General features: G+C 44.2%; 1 long non-coding RNA gene across 1 annotated transcript in view; it reads right to left on the reverse strand.

The window, feature by feature from the left end:
• Nucleotides 1-493: 493 nt before the first annotated feature.
• The window catches only part of LOC137332156 (uncharacterized), a 30801-nt gene continuing 8824 nt past the window's right edge, over nt 494-22470 (reverse strand). The window contains exons 2-4 of the long non-coding RNA XR_010965604.1: nt 21955-21974; nt 6970-7026; nt 494-1046 (exon numbers count right to left, since the gene is read on the reverse strand). This is a non-coding gene — a long non-coding RNA (uncharacterized lncRNA). The remainder of the gene's footprint in view (nt 1047-6969; nt 7027-21954; nt 21975-22470) is intronic.

The raw sequence follows: 22470 nt of genomic DNA on the forward strand, positions 1-22470 counted from the left end.
GTTTGATATTTTTAAACTTCCCCGTAAATTGCTGGTATGTCTTTTTGGCTTCAGGGCTGATAGAAAGTGTCTCTGCTCATTTGTCTAATGGCAGGGCTGCAAAGCTTAGGCACTCATGTGCCAAATGACCCTTAAAAAACCATAATGCCTTCAGACTAATGTGACATGCTGTTCCAGAATGTGCATTCACTTTCAGTAACATAGGGTACTGAAGTAATGACTTGTTCCTGTGTGTACAGCAATGTTGTAATTCAGTGGCATCAAAATTTCACAATTTGGGAGCACTATGCTTGACAGCTTCATAAGGGTAATGATCAACTTTCTGTTGAAAGTATAGGATTTGCATCTATCAGTTGAGAATGATAACAATTTACAAAGAGCAGATAAAAAGAAAATTGATTGGACATTTTCTTCCATTTAGCAAAATTATACATATTTTTGATTTTCTGTGGTAATTGGGTTTTAAATTAACATTCATTGAATTACTCGGTCATTCAGAAATTACTGTTTTATTCTCCTTTCTGCAAGTTAAATGTGACTCCAGGAAAAGATATACAGTACAATAAAGCTTAACATCAGAATCCATGGCTTAAAATGGCTGCAACTAAAGTATGCAGCTAGGATGGTTCACTGAGCACAATGAAAGTTAGTCACTTCACTCAAATTGATGTTAGACTGAGCGTAGGTGTATCAGAGCTGCAAAAGAAAATAAGTACTGGAAGTAATAATGCATAAATAACAAATACTGACAAATGCAGTTGTACGAGGGAAAGTTTATATTGATTTCAAAGTCTATTTAAGTGCGCAAGCTTTAACTAAATCATTTCCAATCAAAGTACTTTTTGTGGCATTGGCAAATCTCCCGTGGAATTGCTCGAGGATAACCATGCTCTTTGTGTCTGGTGCAAGTTTGTGAGCAGCCTTCCCTCCCCCATCTCAAAAGTTTGTTCTGTTCCTTAAAAATGTCAATCATGTCTCAGTCAGTAAAGCAGACGTTCCTCAGTTTTCGTTGTGGCTTTCCTTCAGAAGTTTTGTCTACACCTCAGCTGGATGAACAAAATATTAATTTGTATCAGTCAAGTATCAATTTATCTGCTTGAAAGCATGCAATGGCTATTATTACAAGTATGTTCTGATTGGCCAGATTTCTTTTGTTCATATAATGAATTCGTTTTCCACAGTCATCGGCAATAGAATCACGCACACCAGCCATTTTAGTTAGGACCCCATGGAAACTAATGAAATCAGGGCTATTATCATTTTTTTGCAAAAAAGATAAAAATATGACCCTTAATTTTAATGGGGCCGAAATCGCTCCCGAAATAATGGAGGAGCTCAACAATGCTCCTTGTTTTTAATGGCGAATTGAAGAAGCAAGTTCCTGAATTTGCATATGTGCAGTAAAACGCGGAAATCGTGAACTTGCTCCTATTGCTTCGCCGGCGATTTGACAGCTGCGAATTAAAGGGCCATCGCACACTACAATCATAGAAATCAGTGAAAAATCGCAAACGTGCTCATCCGCCCAGCTGGAACGTAACTAATTACACTACCAAAAGGTAAGCGTGAAAATATCAGGTCTAAACTACATTTTAAAAGTGCGATAACTCTTTATCACTGCCAAACAACTAAAAATTAAATTTTAAAAATGCAGAGTCTCATATTACTCTGTATTTTAATAATTTTTGTTCATTAAAAAAATTAAAATTTAAAAATTAATTTTTTAAAAAAGTTAAAAATTATTTTTGTTTACTTTTCCCTTCTGTCTCTTTAACTTAATTCAATTGTTTCTTTGGCTTTTTATTAAAAAAATTAAAATTTTTGTTTGCAATGACTTCCAGAATACTAACTTTAAATGAATGAAGTCTGCTTGCCTACTTGTGGGCGTGACTTCTCCTCCTGACAGATTTTGTGGGCATGTCTTCCACTTCCACAGGCTGTTCCATGTTGCTGAGAGGTTGAATTGATAGCACGCAATTTCACTAAACTTCAAAATCAAGAAGCAAGTCGACCCCACAGAAAGTACATTTGTTGGTTTTTTTAACTCGTTCATGGGATGTGGGCGTCGATAGTGAGGCCAGCATTTATTGCCCATCCCTAATTGTCCTTGAGAAGGTGGTGGTGAGCCGCCTCCTTGAACCGTTGCAGTCCGTCAAATGTCAAATTTTAACTCACAGGTGCTGCGGAGAGCGTTGCCATGCCGCTCAGCACGATTTCTGGCCCAATGAAAGTTAATGCATTTAAAAAGGCTTGTCAAACACAAGTAATCACCTCACTGAGTCCAAAAGCACTAATTCCACAGTCTGCTTACTGGTGAAGGTGGTGATGAAAATGAGCCATTTAATGATAGCAATTAAGATATAAAACTCTTCATCGTAGAATTGATAACAGCTGTTACAGATCTATTAGTATTTCTTGGAAGCCTGAGAGATGATGGGGAGTGTGCAAGCTGCAATCGACAATTTTGACAGTAGGAAAAGTTTTTCAAATGATGGACGCTTTTGTACAAACTTATGATTGTGTTTTCTTCTAAGTTTTGTAGGTTAGAACGTTGCCAGGAAAAATCAGCTGTTGACCTTACTGAAATAAAATTGGGTTCTTCATAGGAGATTGTTGGAAAAAATGGATTGTTGGGATGCAATGTTTGGCATTCTACAAACAGAACTGAAATAATGAATTGATGATTACTATTAGATACTTTGGGGACTAAACAACAAACTATATAAAAAGTTCTCAAGTGAAAAGGCAAGAGGAGTAAGAATGAATCAGATTGCAGAATTGTAACTAGAAACTATTCTCTATACTGATTAAAATGCTTCAAAGGAAATGAGGAGGAAAAGTAAACAGCATAGAAGGAAAGTGAAAGAAACAGGAGAAATGGACAGAAGGAAAGAATGGAACAGGAGAAATAATAGATACAGGCAGAATCACTGGTTAAGGATTGAGGGGAATGTTTGCTCCAAATTTTTCAGTATGGGTTATGTCCTTGACCCCTCACAAAATCCCAAAATTGCCCCAAATATTTTCCCCAACTCTATAAGTGGCTGTGCCCTTGAATAGAGACAAGGTTGCACTAAAAAAAACCGAATCAAATAAATCATGAAATTGTTGGCATGGTCACAGTGATGTTTTAAAGACAAACAGACATCTTTGATTATAGTTAGGCAGAAGGTTTCTCTGTTTGTGAAAGACCATGTAGAAGTGAAGATGCTGAAGATTAAGAAGATGAAAGGAATGGTACTGGATGATAGTAATAGCAGCTCAGACACTGAGTCTTGCAGCAGAAAAGCCAATCATACATTTGAGAACATGTATTTTGACATGAGATTGAAGAGAGTGTAGCACTGAATGGCAGAGATGATATTGAAACATCTCAGCTGATGAGAATGGCAAGATAGGTTATCAGAGCTGGAAGGAGCTAGAACTTGAATCAGAGTGAACAATTGTAAACTGTGAGCTGTCAGTTGAGATACAAGAGGGAAATATAGCAGTAGAAATGTAGAACAGCAGGCCTTCATGTTCTTCATAGAACCAACTGAATGCAGACAATCAGCACAAAAACATGAAAATACATACAACCAGTTTAGACCGAAAGGGACACAAAAACAAAAAAACCCCACAGGATTGAGAGGAGTTGACACAGCAGTTTATGTTACTAAAAGTTGTGCTTCCTATGACAGGAGAATAAAGAGATCCTTAAAAATATTAACCCCAGAGTTAAGAAAGACAAATTGGGATGTAATCCACAGGAAGATACTGGCGATCTTAATAATCAAGCTCTGATTGCTTAAGCTATCTTTAGATAAATAAAAGAGTGAATCTTTGCTGATGTTACAGGAGCAAGCATGGGTTTAAGGAAGAATCTTGCCACTACACAAAACAAATTCAAGCCCTTTAAATTTCAAACAACTAAACGTGGACATGAGTAAATGCCTTTTCTTTAAAATTAATCTAAGGTGAACCCATACTGAGGATGTGTTAACTAATAATCAGCTATCTGCTGAAGTTCGTCATTGAGATTCAAGAGGTTTTTTTTACATTGCGATCAACAGACAGACTTCCAATTAGACTCACTTGAGACTGAAAGTAATGGATTTAAAAATAACATTTAGCTTGACACTACAGTGATGCAAGTTTTCTGAACATCAGCCGAGAAAATAAAAGCTCATTATCAGTAAAGATCCTATAAATAATGAATAACTGTACCATATAAAGGATACTTAACTATTCTTATTGACTGTTAGATATTTGGTATCACTGAATCATATGATAAAGTGTGCACTTTTTAAAATGTATGCTACTTTTTCACCAGAGAGGCATATGCAATATTATGACAGGTTTGTTTATGAAGATTATGTATTATAAAGGTATGTCACGGACTGCAGTGGTTCAAGAAGGTGGCTCACCACCACCTTCTCATGGGCAATTGGGGATGGGCAATAAATGCTGGCCTCACCAACGACGCCCGCATCCCATGAACGAATAAAAAAAAACACTGTTTAGCTTATAATGGTTAACAATAAGGCACCTTTTTCCAGATTGTTGCTGAAATTTACCAGATACTTGTGGCATTTAGAAGGCCTAGCAGAGAAGGAGTCAGCTTTTTGTTGCACAGAATATTTGCCAGCCTTCAGCAGAGAAACAGTCCCTGGGGACCAAGATTGAGCCATCTAGATTGATCGCCAGATGGGATACAGACACAACAGGGGAGGCTGAAGACCACAACTGTATCTCTCTATAATAGGGGATCCTGCAGATCAAAGTCAGGGTATGACTGCTCTTTTGCTCTTTTTTTCCTCCTCTTCTTTCCTGAAGGCACTGACTGATGCTGGCATATGTTTGACTGCCCTCAGCTAGTTTACCCAAGTGGCCTTTGTTCAAGACAATTGAATGTTGGCCAACTATTTAGCCATAGGATAAAACACAAGAAAGCTCAATTCTGTCTCATTTGACATTAGCACATGCACACTTCCTACAAGGTTCACTGAATGGCAATCATGAGTGAGAACCCTAGCTGAATTTTTTTCTATTCAGCCCAAGGACCGTGAGGACAATTTCAACAACTTCAGTTGCGATCAGGGGTGTACCCTGACTCCTGCAAACCCCCAGTAGATGCAGTGGTGAAGCTACATCCATCCTTTAATCCTCAAGATCTGGTTCCATGCTCCCAGTACTGACTACAGTTCTGCGACTCTCCACAACCCACAGCTTACTCTCAGGATCAACCTCAGCCCTAGTCCAAAACCTAACTCATGCCATATTGAAAGCTGACAGTAGAAGCGTGGGAGAGGGTAGAACTGGCACTCTAGAATCAGCTGATTCAAAGTTCGCAGCCACGGTAACTGATGGGGCGGTTCACTAAAACACATTGGTTTGCTGATTATACTGTGTGCTGCTGCTGATAGAAATCATACTCTCCTTAATGATCCTAATCCTTGGTCTCCACTGGGTAAGTGAACAACTATAGCTTGATCAAAAGTAAATGTAATATGATAAATAACTTATCATGATAAAGTGTACCCAGTAGAGCATGGTGCTATTAGATCATTAGATCATTTTGTATGGGTTTCTACTAGAATCCTATATGAGTCCCTGGTTGAGATCAGCAACAATATGATGGACCGGGGATTAAACCTACTTGTTCTACATTGCTCAGCACTGCACTGGGTTGTGTATTTACCCAACCAACCACTGAGAGAGTTGGGGGTCACTTTAGATCAATTAGGCACTTAATGGCAAGCTTGTTATTAAAAAAAAAAGTTTTGAAAATTTAAGCAGGGTGATAAACTCCACTAAGTGCCACACCACCAATTTAAAGGCATGCTTATTGATGTAGGTTGACTAAAAGTTATTATTCTTAAGATACCAGTTCAAAAAATTGACAGTCTCATTTTTATATGTAGCTCAAAAATGTTGATACATAATTGTGAGAAGCTAAAAAATGCTAGAATATGGAACTTAAAATGGCCAGGCATCACGTTGGCATGTCAGGACGAGCCTGTCGCTCACCACGCTGGCCCCATGCTCACCTCTCGCCCCAGGTTAAAATCAGAGCTAGTAGCAGCAGGGTAGGAACCCATGAGAGATATCACAGTCGAGTCTCACCCTGTCCCCATCCACACACGCTTATTTTTCAGCGCGGGCCATTGGATGGTAATCAGGAGGGAGAACCCTGAATTATTTTTTCCACTTTGAACACTCCCTGTGAACTTTGTTCTATTTTAACCTGCTTAGTTCTAGTTCAGGCTTCTTTTACTGTTTTAGTGTCACCTTGGTTAGATTGGTAGCCCCACAGACATATTATCTAGACTGCAGCTTCAGTGAAGTACTGAAGTGCTGCATTGCTGGAGGTACCATCTTTCAGAGCAGATATTAAACAATTTATATGTACATAAAAGATCCCATGGCACTATTAGAATAGAACAGGAAAGTCTCCTGGTGTTTGTGGGATCTTGCTGTGCACAAATTAGCTGCTGAGTTTACCTACATAATTACAGTGACTACACATAAGTAATCCACTGGTTGTAAAGCACTTTGGGATATCCTCGGGACATGGAAGGCAATATATAAATGCAAGTTTTTTCTTTCTTAATATATTCCATTAATTATTATATAGAGAAGGACAGCCTTTGTCATTTTTGTGTCTGTTGGTAATTTGGCAGTGTCTTTAAACGTGAACTCTGTAGCCCTGAAATTGTGACACTCCACTCCAATGTGATGTCTTGCTCGACAGTTTTTACTATCAGAGAGTCAGTGTGTCCAATTGACCGTGCTGCTGATTTTCCTGCCATTAAAATGAATATCGGGACTGTCACGAATTGGATGCTCCAACCTCTTGGGGTGTCTGTTTCTCTATTTTCCAATCCTTTCAAACAAGACTCCAGATCGGCAGTGGAGTCTTGCAATTTCAGGGCTTAATTTTTCACAGCTATCCATTTGCCTCCAAGTACAATGTTTGCTTAAACTCACCAGATAGTCCTATCCTGATGCCATGTGACACAAAGACCTCTATACAAAATACATTTTCTGTAGAGGGTGAGAAAGAAAATATTTGATGAATCAAGGATTGGTGTACAATTAATGATTTGGAAAGTCTTGCTTAAATTTTTCATGTGCTACCTATAAAGTTCTGTTCATACATGATTCTTGATCCAAAACGGTCGGTGCTTTTGTCAAAAGTAGTTTCATTTTCCTTGAATAATTGAAGTGCGGTTATATCGGAAATGGTTCAACCACATTACATTGAAGCTATTTTTACCATTTACAATACAGGTCGTGTTTAGTTATGAGTTCCATTCTCTTTACTGATGTGGTATAACTGTGTAAGGCATCTGCAACTGAACTGAAATCCATCCTTCTCAAATGATAAAATGTCAACATTGCCACCCGGAGGTTCTGGCAGTGCTGTTGTACAGTCACACATGCGACAGGATGGACCACCTGCCCGCTGCTTTGATTTCACGTGACCCCATCCCCAGGGATGAGGTCATTATCACAATAGGACAGGTGCCCCCCCATTTGTGGTGGCACGACAGGGCCTCCCATGCTGCAAGGACCAGAAACTCAGATAGGGCCTTAGCTGCTCCCAAAGAGAGGAGCCAGGGGCTAGATCAGGTGAAGTTTTTTTAAACACTGTTCTCACTGGTCACTGGAAAAGAATCAAATCATAGAATCATAGGAAGGTTACAGCGCAGAAGGAGGCCATTCGGCCCATCGAGTCCGCGCCAACTCTATGCAAGAGCAATCCAGCTAGTCCAACTCCCCCACCCTATCCCCGTAGCCCTGAAAATGTTTTCCTTTCAAGTATTTATCCAGTTCCCTTTTGAAGGCCATGATTGAATCTGCCTCCACCACTCCCTCGGGCAGTGTATTCCAGATCTTAACCACTCGCTGTGTAAAAATGTTTTTCCTCATGTCACATTTGGTTCTTTTGCCAAACAACTTAAATTTATATCCTTTGGTTCTTGACCCTTCCGCCAATGGGAACAGTTTTTCTCTATCTACTCCTTCATGATTTTGAATACATCTATCAAATCCCCTCGCAACCGTCTTTGTTCCAAGGAGAACAATCCCAGATTCTCCAGTCTATCCGCATAATTAAAGTCCCTCATTCCTGGAAGCATTCTGCACCCGCTCTAAGGCCTTCACATCTTTCCTAAAGTGTGGTGCCCAGAACGGGACACAATAATCCAGTTGTGGCCAAACCAGTGTTTTGTAAAGGTTCATCATGACTTCCATACTTTTGTACTCTATGCCTCTATTTATAAAGCCCAGGATTCCGTATGCTTTTTTAACCACTTTCTCAACCTGCCCTGCCACCTTCAATGATTTGTGTACATATACCCTCAGATCTCTCTGTTCCTGCACCCCTTTTAGAGTTGTGCCCTCTAGTTTATATTGCCTTTCCTCGTTCTTCGTACCGAAATGTATCACTTCGCATTTTTCTGCATTAAATTTCATCTGCCACGTGTCCGCCTTTGCCACCAGTCTGTCTATATCCTCTTGAAGCCTATCACTATCCTCACTATTTACTACCCTTTCAAGTTTTGTGTCATCTGCAAATTTGGAAATTGTGCCTTGTACACCCAAGTCCAAGTCATTAATATATATCAAGAAAAGCAGTGGTCCCAGCACTGACCCCTGGGGAACACTACTGTACACCTCCCTCCAGTCCGATAAATAATTGTTCACCACTACTCTCTGTTTCCTGTCCCTTAGCCAAGTCTGTATCCATGTTGCTACTGCCTCCTTTATTCCATGGGCCGCAATCTTGATGATAAGCCTACCATGTGGTACTTTATCAAACGCCTTTTGAAAGTCCATATACACCACATCAACTGCATTGCCCTCATCTACCCTCTCTGTTACCTCATCGAAAAACTCTATCAGGTTGGTTAAACATGATTTGCCTTAACAAATCCATGCTGGCTTTCCCTAATCAATCCACACTCGTCCAAGTGACTGTTAATTCTGTCCCGGATTATCATTTCTAAACGATTCCCCACCACTGAGGTTAAACTGATTGGCCTATAGTTGCTGGGTTTATCCTTACACCCTTTTTTGAACAAGGGTGTAACATTTGCAATTCTCCAGCCCTCTGGTACCACCCCTGTATCTACGGATTTTTGGAAGATTATGGCCAGTACCTCCACAATTTCCGCCCTTACTTCCCTCAGGAACCTAGGATGCATCCCATCCGGACCGGGTGACTTATCTACTTTAAGTACAGTTAGCCTTTCAAGTGCCTCTTCTTTATTAACTTTTAGCCCATCCAGTATCTCAACTATATCTTCCTTTACTGAGACTGTGGCAGCATCTCCTTCCTTGGTAAAGATAGATGTAAAGTGCTCATTTAGTACCCCAGACATCCCCTCCGCCTCCATGAGTAGATCTCCTTTATGGTTCCTAATCAGCCCCATCCTTCCTCTTACTGCCCGTTTATTGTTTACATGCCTGTAGAAGACTTTTGGATTCCCTTTTATGTTAGCCGCCAGTCTAGTCTCATACTCTCTCTCTTTGCCCCTCTTATTTCCTTTTACACTTTCCCTCTGAACTTTCTATATTCTGCTAAGTTCTCACTTGTGTTATCAACTTGACATCTGTCATACGCCCCATTTTTCATTTCATCTTACTCTCTATCTCTTTTGTCATCCAGGGAGCTCTAGCTTTAGTTGCCCTACCTTTCTGCCTCATGGGAATGTACCTAGACTGTACCCGAACCATCTCCTCTTTAAAGGCCACCCACTGTTCAATTACAGTTTTACCTGCCAATCTTTGGTTCTAATTTACCCGGGTCAGATCCGTTCTTATCCCATTGAAATTTGCCCTCCTCCAATTGAGTATTTTTACCTTAGAGTGGTTCGTGTCCTTTTCCATAGCTATTCTAAACCTTATGATACTATGATTGCTGCTCCCTAAATGCTCCCCCATTGACACTTGCTCCACTTGGCCCGCCTCATTCCCTAGAACCAAGTCCAGCAATGCCTCCTTTCTCGTTGGACCGGAAACGTACTGATCAAGGAAGTTCTCCTGAACACACTTCAGAAATTCTTTCCCCTCTCTGCCCTTTACACTATCACTATTCCAGTCTTTATTAGGATAATTGAAGCTCCCCCATTATCAGTACTCTATGGCTCTTGCACCTCTCTGTAATTTCCTTGCAAATTTGCTCCTCTATATCCTTCCCACTAGTTTTATCATAAGATAATCAGTATTATCTTATGATAAAACAACATCAACTTGCATTTATATAGCAGCTTTAACATAGAAAAAGCCCCAAAGGTGCTTCACAGAAGTGTAATCAGACAAAAATAGTCAACATGTCAAAGAAAGAGATATTAGTGACTAAAAGCTAGGTCTAAGAGGTAGGTTTTAAGGGGAGAGAGAGGTGGAAAGCCAGAGAGGTTTAGGGAGGAAATTCCAGAGCTTAGGGCCTAAATGGCAGAAAGTACGGCCTCCAATGATGGGGAGAGGGAAGTGGGGTATGCTCAAGAGGCCAGAGTTGGAGCAACGGAAAGTTCTTGAGGGTAATTGGGCTGAAGGAGGTTACAGAGATAGGAAAGGGCAAGGCCATGAAGGAATTTGAAGACGAGGATGAGAATTTTAAATTGGATGCATTGGGAAACCAAGAGCCATTGTAGGTCAGTGAACACAGGGGTGATGGGTGCGCTGGACTTGCTGTGTGTTAGGATACAAGCAGCAGAATTTTAGATGAGCTGAAGTTTGAAGGTGAAGGATGGGAGATTGGCCAGAAGTACATTGGAATAGTAAAGTCTGGAGGTGACAAAGGCATGGAGGAGGGATTCGGCAGCAGATGGGCTGAGACAGAGACAGATGATGTTTTGGAGAAAAAATACAGGGTTATGGAAACACCACCCTAAATGAAGCTGGTAATAAGGCATTACTGGGTGAACCTACAGACAGATGTAATTACACTTATTTGAATGTCTAATAGTTCTACCATTAGAACCACAAAAGCAGTGATAGTTTTTCTTTCTATTATTCTGTTGTACGTCCCTTTAGATCTTCCAAATTTGTTCTTTTAAGTGTTGACAGATGCTGTAGCATATTTATTCACATTGACTTTATTGCCTGCACAGTCCGCAGCTAATGCTGTGTGCCAGATTATCCCAAAAAACCAGGGTATAGACAATTATAACAGCAAGCTATTGTGATGGGATTCTTTCATTCGGTGTGTGTTGCAACTTTTCAAAACAGCCTAGGTGTATCACTGCCTTTACACATTTACATTAGACAATGTAATTTATAATATGCATCTGGGCAGCAATAAAAAAACTGGAGATACACGGGGAACTATTAGCTGGGCCTTCCGTAGGAGCTCCACATGTCCACTTCATACCAAACAAATCCTCAACTTTACTTGCCGTTAAAGGTGTGAAGTCCGCTGGCTCGATGAAGACCAATCTCTCTCTCCTGCGCTATCTGGGTGCAATTTGGTTGGAGCTCATCGGAAATGTGCTCTGCCAGGAGATCCACCTCAGTGCCGGAACTTCCTCTGGGGACTCTAGAATATCATGGATACAGGCCAGGCACACATAGCAGCACAACATTGGGTGCAGGCCCACAGGGGAGAGGAAATCCAGGTGCTTCCAGGGCCTTAAAAAAGAATGGGTGGTAGCACTCTTGCCTCTGGGTCAGTAGGCTGTGAGTTCACTCTACGACTTCAGCACATTGGGGGAAAAATTTGATGAGGGCTATTTTAGGGCATGGATAGCGTGATCTGCCATTACTCCACCCCCTACGCAGGCAGCATGTGAATTTTGAGCTGCCTGCTACTTACCATGATATCTCAGTGCAGCCTCTCAGCAGCGTGGGTAGTGGAGAATGAGGAAGCCGGAAATGGGGCGTGCACAGCGCACGTCATCAGCAGCCTGCACCTTTTAAAGGTCCAGGTGCACATTTTAAATGGGACATGCACAGTCCACTAAGAGGAGGAAAAGATGGCTGGAAGGATGGCGGGACCGGCACGAGAGAGGGTCCCATGGTTCTCCGATGATGCACTGGAGGCCCGGGTGGAAGGGGTGGACAAAAGGAGGGCCAACATGTACCCGCAGGGTGGCAGGAGACCCTCCAGATTGCAGCTCCACAGGCATTGACGGGCTGTGGTGCAGGAAGTGAACCCCAGGAGCATTGCACCACGCACGTAGGCGCAGTGCCGAAAGAAATTAAGTGATTTGACTCGAGTGGTCAAGGTGAGTGAATGCAAGTGTCAAGTGGCACATTCAACCAACTGAACCACTGCTACACGCATCACACGCCCCGTCACCCACCCACCAACAAACACTGCCCATCCATACGCAATGCTGCACTTGGCATGCAGAATCACACCCGTACATAGTACCACACTTGCAGACCACACAACCACCACTCACAGGTCACACATACTGGCAGCTATTCGACCATGACAGGCACATCACCCACACACCTTGCAGGATACACTCACTGACACACTGTCCTCTATCTTGCAGGAGAAAGTGGCGCATAACAGCCGGCAGCAGGAGAGGGTGGACGGGGACGCTTACACATCCTCACCCCCTAGAGGAGACAGCGCTTCAGATCACTGGCCAGGCCGTCGCTGCAGCCATGACAACATGCCGCACTAGAGGCCCTGTGAAGGGGGTCTCTGCATATCTAATGCACCTTCTCGTTTCCCACATCTCCCTCCTCTCATAATCTTTTCTGACTCACGTGCTGCAGATGCTGTCAGCATGCAACTCTTACTTGCTCCTATCCCCATTCCACAACTCAACATGTTTCCCTTTTTCATTGCAGATACCCAAAAACACGTGGAGGCACCGTCTGAGGAGGAGGAGGAGGAGGACACTGAAACCACACCATCACTCAATCTGACACTTGCTTCCACCAGTTCGGAGACTGACAGAGCGCGTCCTTTAGAGGTTAGGTTAGAGGAGGGATCTGCACGTGGTGAGACACCGAGCACAAGTGCGCATGAGCCGGAGTGGGGGGGGAACGGATATCACAGGTGCCACCTCACCAGAGGGTGAGTTCGCTCACTAGTTCTGCTGCAGAGAAGTCAGATGAGGACTGCTGAAGACGGCTGATGGGCGTATGGCAACAAATGCTTGGGGCACTGGAAAGCCTGCGCATAATGAGAAGGGGCATGGAGGAGTCCAGCTCCAACTTGGCACAGGGCTTTGCGCAGAGCTTGGAGCCCGTCCTTTCCAACATGGAACAGGTGGTCACCTCCATCAGCACACCTGTGGAACCCACCATGATGGCCGATATCACAGCATCCACTGCAGCACAAACCGATGTGATCAAAGATCTGCAAGCTATGGTTGCTGCTCAAGCTGCTGCATTGGAAGCTCTGACTGCTGCTATCGTGGCTCTAGGGACCACAGTGAAACAGGGCTTCCAGGGCATCACAGCACTCCAGCAATGTGTTCTCCAGCTGATCACCGGGATTGCTGAGGCGCTGCCCCGGGAGAGTGGTAGTGGCACCATGGCAGTCGGACCCGCAGTCCTCTCTCAGGATGATAAAATCATAGAAAATTTACGGCACGGAAAGAGGCCATTCGGCCCATTGTGTCCGTGCCGGCCGAAAATGAGCCACTCAGCCTAATGCCAAGTTCCAGCACTTGGTCCGTAGCCTTGTAGGTCACGGCACTTCAGGTGCACATCTAGGTACTTTTTAAATGACTTGAGGGTTTCTGCCTCTACCACCCTGTCAGGCAGTGAGTTCCAGACCCCGAACACCCTCTGGGTGAAAAACTTTTCCTCAGCTCCCCTCTAATCCTGGTACCAATCACTTTAAATCTGTGCCTCCTGGTTATTGACCTCGCTGCTAAGGGAAATAGGTCCTTCCTATCCACTCTATCTAGGCCCTCATAATTTTGTACATCTCAATTAAATCACCCCTCAGTCTCCTCTGTTTTCTTTTTATTCGTTCATGGGATGTGGGCGTTGCTGGAAAGGCCAGCATTTATTGCCAATCTCTAATTGCCCTTGAGAAGGTGGTGGTGAGCCGCCTTCTTGAACCACTGCAGTCCGTGTGGTGAAGGTTCTCCCACAGTGCTGTTAGGAAGGGAGTTCCAGAATCTTGACCCAGCGACGATGAAGGAACGGCGATATATTTCCAAGACGTGTGTGACTTGGAGGGGAATGTGCAGGTGGTGTTGTTCCCATGTGCCTGCTGCCCTTGTCCTTCTAGGTGGTAGAGGTCGCGGGTTTGGGAGGTGCTGTCGAAGAAGCCTTGGCGAGTTGCTGCAGTGCATCCTGTGGATGGTACACACTACAGCCACGGTGTGCCGGTGGTGAAGGGAGTGAATGTTTAGGGTGGTGGATGGGGTGCCAATCAAGCGGGCTGCTTTGTCCTGGATGGTGTCGAGCTTCTTGAGTGTTGTTGGAGCTGCACTCATCCAGGCAAGTGGAGAGTATTCCATCACGCTCCTGACTTGTGCCTCGTGGTGGAAAGGCTTTGGGGAGTCAGGAGGTGAGTCACTCGCCGCAGAATACCCAGCCACTGACCTGCTCTTGTAGCCCAATATTTATGTGGCTGGTTCCAAAGAGAACAACCCCAGCCTGTTCAATCTTTCCTCATTCCTAAAATTCTCCTGTCCTGGCAACATCCTCATAAATCTCCTCTGTACTCTCTCTAGTGCAATTACATCCTTCGTGTAATGTGGTGACCAGAACTGTACACAGTACTCAAGCTGTGGCCTAACCAGTGTTTTATCCAGATCCAGCATAACTTCCCTGCTCTTATATTCTCTGTCTCGGCTAATAAAGGAAAGTATTCCATATGCCTTCTTAACCACCTTATCTACCTGTCTTATTACGTTCAGGGATCTGTGGACATGCACTCCAAGGTCCCTCACTTCCTCCACATCTGTCAGTATCCTCCCATTTATTGTGTATTCCCTTGCCTTGTTTGCCCTCCCCAAATACATTACCTCACACTTCTCTGGATTGAATTCCATTTGCCACTTTTTTACCCACCTGACCAGTCCATTGATATCTTCCTGTAGTCTACAGCTTTCCTCCTCACTATCAACCACACAGCCAATTTTTGTATCATCTGCAAACTTCCTAATCATGTCCCCTACATTTAAGTCCAAATCATTAATATATATCACAAAAAGCAAGGGAGTTAGTATTGAGCCCTGCAGAACCCCACTAGAAACAGCCTTCCAGTCACAAAAACACCCGTCGACCATGACCCTTTGCTTCCTGCCACTGAGCCAATTTTGGATCCAACTTGCCACTCTCTCTTGGATCCCATGGGCTTGTACTTTATTGACCAGTCTGCCATGTGGCACTTTGTCAGAAGCCTTGTTAAAATCCATGTGGACTACATCAAATACACTACCCTCATCGACCCTCCTTGTTACCTCCTCAAAAAATTCAATCAAGTTAGTCAGACACAACCCTGCCTTAACAATTCCATGCTGACGGTCCTTGATTTGTCTGTGCCTTTCTAAGTGACGGTTTATACTGTCCCTTAAAATTGATTCCAATAATTTGCCCACCACCGAGGTTAGATTGACTCGATCTATCACTCACTCCCTTTTTAAACAATGGTATAATGTTAGCAGTCCTCCAATCCTCCGGCACCACGCCCGTATCCTGCTCCCACCCCTGCCACTCTGCCAGTGCCCCTGTTGTTGCCTATCGGCCAGCCAGGCCAAACTGCTGCAGCCCATGCTGAGATGGTGCAGTCTGAAGCCGGGCCCTCCCGGCCCAGAGCTGCTCTAGGTCGTCCTCCAAGGCCAGCTGCACACTCCTCAATTGAAGACCAGCAGCCTCCCCCACCCATGTTCCAGCCATTTGGGAAGCACCTTGTAGGAGCACTAGGATAGGTAAAGGCACACGGACAACAGGCTCTAAGGGAATGCACATGTGTAAATAGTTCTGTTATGTTTGCATAATTTCAATTATTCATTGATAAATGTGACTTTGAATTTGCATTTGGTGGTGGTTTATATTTGTGCGATGAGCTGAGGGGGACACAATGTGTAATCAGATGGAGGGCGATTTGATTGTCTTGTGGGAGCGGAAAGGTGGGGAGTGTAGGACTGTGTTAGGGGATGTAGTTGACATTATTGATAGTGGGTACGGATCAGGCGAGCACGCACAGCCCTTGTAGACAAGGTGTGTGGTCCCTATTTCACCCTTGCGTCTTCCTCCACTTCCTCTTCTGGCTCCTCCCCTCCTCCTCCTCCGCCTCAGCCTCCTCCTCCTCAACCTCTGGCTCTGTGTCTTCTCTAATCATTGGTGGCAAAGGCTGGTCCCTCATGATGGCGAGGTTATGCAGCATGCAGCAGACCATCACAAATCTGCCCACCCACTCAGAGGAGTACTGCAGGGCTCCTCCAGACCAGTCCAGGCAGCGGAAGCGTTGTTTGAGGAAGCCTATGGTGTGCTCCATGACATTGCATGTGGCAGCATGGCTCTCATTATAGGCCTTCTGTGCTCATGTGCGTGGGTTCTTGACCGGAGTCATGAGCCACGGCGTGAGTGGATAGCCCTTGTCGCCAGTAGCCAGCCTTTGATTTGCCGAGCCGGGTGAAAGATAGCTGGCATGTTGGACTGCCACATGACGAAGGTATCGTGACTATTCCCAGCGGGCATCAACCTCCATGATTCGATGCATGTGGTCGCACACCAGCTGCACGTTGAGGGAGCGGAAGCCCTTTCGGTTGACGAAGAGAGGCGAGTTGATGTGCGGGGCGTGCAGGGCAATGTACGTTCAGTCATTGGTACCCTGCACCATTAGGAAGCCAGAAATGCGAGCGAACCCCCGTGCTCGCTCCTTCTGCTTATCTCTGTCTAAATGGAAGGTGATGAACCTGTTCCTCATCTGGTACAGTGCGTCTGTGACCTTCCTTATGCAGCAGTGCACTGCATACTGTGAGATGTTGCACATGTCGCCAGCGGAGGCCTGAAATGCTCCTTAGTTGTAGAAATTCAGTGTCACGGTGACCTTCACAGCCACAGGCAATGCTGTCCTCGCCCTGCTCTGAGGCTGCAGTTGTGGCCGCACCAGTTGACAGATCTCGGTCACGGCTTCCTTGGTGAACCTCAGGCGTTGGATGCAATCCTTCTCGGTCATGTTGAGGTAAGAGGGATAGGGCCTCCTGCTCAGTGCCCTGCGCCTCCTTGTGGCTTGACCTGGTGTGCGTGGCCTCTCTGCATGCTCCCAGCTATGCAATATGCCCAGCGGGAGCCCTAGCAGACCACCCACAGTTGCCAGGAATGTTGTTCAACCAGGGTTGTAATTTTCCGACCCGTAAGGCAATACCTGCCAAAGCACTCTCAAATGTACTGTAGGAACTCTCAGTAAGAATAGGGAGCTTCAAAAAACATTTCCTCTTCCACCAGCAGCCAGAAGAAATAATCCAGCAACTAACCTGTAAATTCTGCATGGTCCCTTTAAATAGCGCTGGTGAGGGGTCCTTTAGGCACTCTAAGATATGTTCAGGTGGTCGGGGTCAAGACTACGCGTTGAGTTGAGTGTTAAGTGCAAAATGGTGTCTATCACTTTAAATCAGCGTTGCACACTGATTGCACGCATTTTTCCCTACTTTACATGCTTCTGGCATTCAGTATTTGCACACGTGCTAATTCCTATACCAAGATGGCGTCCCGTGCACGTCAGGCTGGAAATGTGCGTGCGCAGCCAAGACACCATCTTGGATATTGGAGAGGCAGTGTAGCGCCAAAACAACTGGTGCTACATGGCCTAATTTAGCGCCCATTATATCAGCTGACTCTTCAGTTCAGTATTGAGTGTTGTCGAAGGTGCCATCTCTCGGATGAGACATCAAGCCAAGGCCCCCTTCTCAGGTGGACAAAAACGATCCCATTGCTCTACTTGAAGAAGAGCAGGGGAGTTTTCTGATCAACAGTTATCCCTCAATCAACACCACCATGCTCATCTCAGTGCTGTTTGTGGGACCTTGCTGTGTTTTAATTGGTTGCCATGTTTGTTTCCAAAACAATAGTGATTCAACTTCCAAAGTAATTCATTGACTGTGAAGCATGTTAGGACATCCTGAGGATACAAAGGCAATATAGAAATGCAAGTTCTTTGTTTGTTTCTTTCTAAACAAGTGCGGCCATGAAGAATGATGGTACGGGAATAGGAGGAGGGCTCTGGTTATTCAAGGTGGGATGGAGTAGTTGTATGCTAACATTTTCCTTTGTGGAAGTGGCTTAGGAGAGGCTCAGGCAACTGCCTTCAGCACCTGTCAAAGGGGATTGTGCCTCCAAATAAGCCACAATCAAAAAAGGGGGTGGAAATGGCACAAACCTTAGCCTCCATCACTGTAAAATACTAACAGTATTCTGCAATGAGTCCTGATGCAGAACAACAACTTTTTAGTCAAAGGGTAAAAATAAGTACCAATCTTGACAATACCAGCCTGTCCCTTAAGACTAATTGGCCCAGAAATTCATTCACGCCGTGCCCATTTCGCAGGCGTCAAACGAGCGCCTAAGCATCCAATATGACAGGTGGCATGCGTGCACATTCTGCGCCGGTAATTGGTAAAGGCTCCAGTGTAGGTATTCCACGCCAGAAACAGGCATTGGGCCCGTTGCATATGCAAATAGGTGACCTAACAACTATTTAAGGCCTCCTTACCAAAATTGGGCAGCCCTGAAAGCTGGGGAGGCATCCGATCAAACTTCATCCTCGTGGAATTGGCAAGCGGCCTTCTGATGCCAAATTGGCATCTGCAGCTCACCAGAAAATGGATCTCAGGCCTTGGGCTTCTGGCATACTGCCAGTGCGCTGCCAAAAACAGTCCGAAATGAATTTCCACCCCATAGTGCCTAAACTGCTGCTCAGGAATCAGTAGCACCAGGTTTTTATGGAGTCAGTTTTCCCCTGAGCTGCACCCAGAGCTGGTAGAGGAATCCTGGGTGCACAGCCATTTGACGTCCATTTGTATATGCTTTACATTGCTGTACCCTCTTCAGGCGCAGTCAGGTCCAGACACCAGAAAAGCCATAGAGGAAGATCAGGTACAGTGCTATTAAGAAGCAGAATGGAAGCAAAGGATTAGCGTCCATATTTCCTCTGCATTGCTGCCATTTGGGAGCAGGGCAGAGGAAAATTAGCCCCATTATTTCTTGATACATGGGGATGATTTCCTCTGTTTGTTATTATGAACATGTTCTTTATGGCTTATGAATGTTGCAGACTTTGTGCAGAAGAGAACCTGAGCTGTAGAATACTGTATTAGTTGAAGTTTATCAGAGGTCTTTGTACAGATATTTACGATCTTGCTACAAATAGCTAACGGTGAAGAAATACTTCCCGAGCAAAAGGGTTAGGAAGTCGTCGTGAAGTGACTGCCCAACTGTTAAAATCACATGGTTCGGAGACCGTCACTGGAACAGTCTCCAGCACAAGGTAAGTGTCTGCGAGAGTTCAGGGAGGGGAGTGACAGTCAGGGGAAGGAGGGGAAGACCAGGGCAAGGGAGGCCCAAGGTTTCCTTGTGGGGCCCGTGGGAGCACTCCAGCTTCTCCAGGACTGCAAGGAACCTTTCTGGGCCTGGCTCCTGTTCCCGCTAGGTTTGTCCTGGAGGGGAAGGCATCACTGCTCCCCTATTCGGGCCTCATGTATAAATAGGAGTCGGGGCCCAATGACATCATCGGAGCCTGATCTGCATATTTAATAAGGACCCGCTGGGCAGGTATCCTTGCTGGCTGAAATGTAAAATAGCAGTTGGCCTGATCGAGGCGGGGGGGTGGTGTTAATCCTCCACTCTATTTTAATTACCCCAGCCTGGTTTCTGCCTGGTGAGGCAGGGTGATTAATATTCCACTGAAGGGTTCTCAAAATTCCCACATTTTTCATATCATCAACGAGGATATGACTTTTGGACCTTTATGGCAGAGGACCCGACTGCTGGGTTAAATATGGATCCTTGCAGACAGGAGATTCGGCCCATGAGACTGGACATGCCCGGGCTTGTTGGGACAGTGTGGATTGTCCCTGAAAACCAGACAATGAGAGTAGACAGAATACGCATTCTTCCCTTTAAAACAATCAACCCAGAGAAAGACTTCAGCTGACATGAAACTAAAGCCCATCAAAACCTTGCATAAATTATCGCTTAGCAATCAATGCAATTATGCAAATCCATTAATACAATGGCTTTCAGTTCAAGCCTAGTTATGGGGACAGGAAACCAACAATCACCAGAAGAAGCCCACCATAATCAGACAAAGAACTAACCTTGTTTTGGAATCAGATAAGAAATTCGAAAAACAGTATAACTGGGCGACCAGTTACGAAGCAGAGAGAGTTGGTTTTGGAGCAGGTTCTAGACAGTTCAGTTTTTAAACAGCAGTTTTGGAGCAGCAACAAGGCAACCGCAACCCTCCACGAAGATCGCCCACCCACAACTGCGCCTTGCCGCACCAACAGACTCTATCCAACTGAAGAACCTTCGCAGATTCCACAGACCAGGACCACGTGGGGATGGCAGGGCCCAGAGGACACAAAGAGCGTACCCCAAAACTGCAACCGGCTTACCTGGCTGGATTTCGAACTGTCAAGGAACCCCTGGTTTGGTGAGCATGATTCCTGACCTCTCCTAGTTCAATTTAGTTAGGTTTTGGGGGTGGGACAAGGGTAAGGGGATTAGTAGCCGTTCCTTCATCGTCGCTGGGTCAAAATCCTGGAACTCCCTTCCTAACAGCACTGTGGGAGAACCGTCACCACACGGACTGCAGCGGTTCAAGAAGGCGGCTCACCACCACCTTCTCGAGGGCAATTAGGGATGGGCAATAAATGCCGGCCTTGCCAGCGACGCCCACATCCCGTTATCGAATAAAAAAAAAAAAAGTAGGGTGATTTTCCCTCGTTATGCCGTGTGTTCCCCATTCTTAACTAAGTGTACTTTGTATCTCAGTGTTATCCTAATGTTATAAGTTCATTTGTGACTTCAATAAACCCAGTTTCTTTTCTTGTACCAAAACCAGTTGTCTGCTGCAATTTTTTGTCACAACCCCCAAATAAGTCCAAGGTCTAGAACCCAGGGAGTGGGAGCGATTCGAACCACTCAGAAGTCAGAGGTGAAGCTGACACACACCACCACCCCCTACACCACCAGCAGTTCTAAAGCAGCCTGGCATACAACTGTTGACACTGGAAATTTCACCTAACAACAGGTAGGGGAAATAAAAGGCTAAATTGTGTAAACTTTACAAGGTAAGTATTTTAAATTGAAAGCACTAATCTGTAGTATTATCCTCCTAAAGAGGAAACAACCTCATAATTTATGATTAATGAGTGATTTATTACTTTTTTTTCTATAAAACACATGTACACATGCGGCATTAAATTTATGATTTGCACAATTTAACCATTGTTCCGAATACTAATTCCTATTTTGTCATTAACTGAAATTGTGATCATGGCTTTCACCCTACCAAAAGAGCGGAGTCCCCTAAGATATGGGACAAAAGGCCACACGTCACAAGTCTTCAAACTAGGGTCCTCGGACTACGGCGGGCCCGCAACAGAATCCCAGAGGGACTGCAAGACCATCAGATTTCTGACTATCTTTCATTAGTTTTGTATTTTTCCTAATCTTTTGACTTGCAAGCCTGTTATTTCTATTGCTGTACACTAATAAATTGCATTTTTTGCAATGATAGCACGGTTTTCCTTTGGGTATCTGACTCTGTCGTTCAGATGTTAGCACGGGCGTGTCAATAACTGCAGGACTGCCCATTGAGACATTTGAAAACCACTGCTATAAATCATGATTTATTATAATAGGTAAAAGGTTTGTTTCAAGCCTTCAGTTTGGAAACATTACAGGGGCAATAGTCTGCATTGAAAGTACCTTCCCCTACAATATTGTGTTATGCTAAAGAATGCAGTGTTGCTGATTTAAGGTCACTCCAGTGGGTTTATTTTTGCAGCTGGTAATAGTGTTGATTTATGATCTTACCAAACCCATGTTCTGTCATTCTGTGGGAATAAAAAAACATAGAATAATTAATCTGTTATAATAGAAAGTATCCACCAATTTGTGAAACAGAATGACATTTCCTTGCAAATGCATTCTAAGTGAACTGCTTGCATGTTATTCCAATATTGTGGAAGTTGGATTGGCTGATTAACAGGAATTGACTCTGCTAGCATTTGGCAGAATTGCTAGAAAGGTTAAATTAGTATTTTCTAAAAACAATTTTGATGACTTTGAATTATAGCTTAAGTTTATGTAGATCACTGGGACTGAAATTAGTCCTGACTGTACGTTAGGACTGCAATACACAGAGGACAGAAAACATACGCATGCCTCAGTTTCTAAAAAATAATCTAAATCAGATAAGCGGCAATATGGACTCGTTTTTTTTTAACAACAGAGCAAGCAATATTGAACAAATAGGATTGCTCAGTCAATTGATAGCAAAGTAAGAAAAGTAAGATAAAAAGTTCCAATATAATCTAAAATAGAAGTTGC

This window comes from Heptranchias perlo, chromosome 14 (genome assembly GCF_035084215.1).
Source record: "Heptranchias perlo isolate sHepPer1 chromosome 14, sHepPer1.hap1, whole genome shotgun sequence".
In the NCBI taxonomy this organism is placed as follows: Eukaryota; Metazoa; Chordata; class Chondrichthyes; order Hexanchiformes; family Hexanchidae; genus Heptranchias; species Heptranchias perlo.